The sequence below is a fragment of the Pygoscelis adeliae genome, unplaced genomic scaffold (assembly GCF_000699105.1).
Source record: "Pygoscelis adeliae isolate BGI_AS28 unplaced genomic scaffold, ASM69910v1 Scaffold275, whole genome shotgun sequence".
Taxonomy (NCBI): Eukaryota; Metazoa; Chordata; class Aves; order Sphenisciformes; family Spheniscidae; genus Pygoscelis; species Pygoscelis adeliae.
The window spans coordinates 358,190-359,162 of NW_008824763.1; positions in this window are offsets into that span (position 1 = coordinate 358,190).

Here is a 973-nt window from a genome sequence, read left to right on the forward strand (position 1 = left end):
TCCTGCGGTGGGACTACACCTCTCCACGATCCCCCTTTCTCATCGCCGCACAGCTCACACCGTCGACGGAAGAGCACCAGCTCCATCTCTGTTACAGAGTTCTAAGTACCCCGATTTTTAACGCTCACAGGCTAAGCCCAAGGAGTCCGTAGCCCTGGAAGGGTCAGCGTGAGACTGAGACTCGCAGACAAACCCCTCAAGTTTGGTCAAGACTTGCTCGAAAGCGGCCTGCTCGTGGCGCGAGCCAAACAGGTCGGCTCCCGGGGCACAGGGGTGCTTACAGGGACAGCGATGCTGGCCAGCCCCTGCCCCTCACCTGGTCCCTCTCCCCAAAGCATCAGACGCGCTCCGGACTCTCCGTCCGAGCAGACAAGCGATCGGGCAAACACGAGCCAGAAAGTTAAAAGCGGCGGCACAGAGAGAATTGGAGCTGTGCTCGGCAGCAAATTAGACATTTAAAAAACTGAGGAGAGTGACTGGTGAAGATTAAATGCATTATAGATTTGCTGGAGGAGAGGCGAGCGAAAGAAAAGGTAGATCATTGACACCCCTCAGGCAACAGGGTGAAGATTTGTTTACGTACCGGTGTGTAATCAAGTAGGAATGAATGCAAGACACGGGGCCTTAATTTCTCATTTGCAATCAAGGCCACGTACACCTTTTCTTAGTCACAGAAAAACACTGCCATTCTCCTTGTTCCTGCTCAACAGCAGCGTTGCCCGGAGAAGGGAAAATTATCCAGACATAATCAGGCTGATTACAGACAGGGAGCGGCCGGGGAAGGAAAGCTCCTGGGGCTGCAGGCAAGGGCTGCCTGACCGGCGGGTGCAGGCAGGAGCCTGGCTCCTCGGCAGGTCCGGGTCACCGTCGGAGCGACGCTCCGGGCACCGTGTGTCCGTCCGTCCCCCGGCTGGGAGCGAGTTACCTGTGGCGGGGCACACGGGGGCCGGTTCGGGAGCGCCCCCGGCGTTTA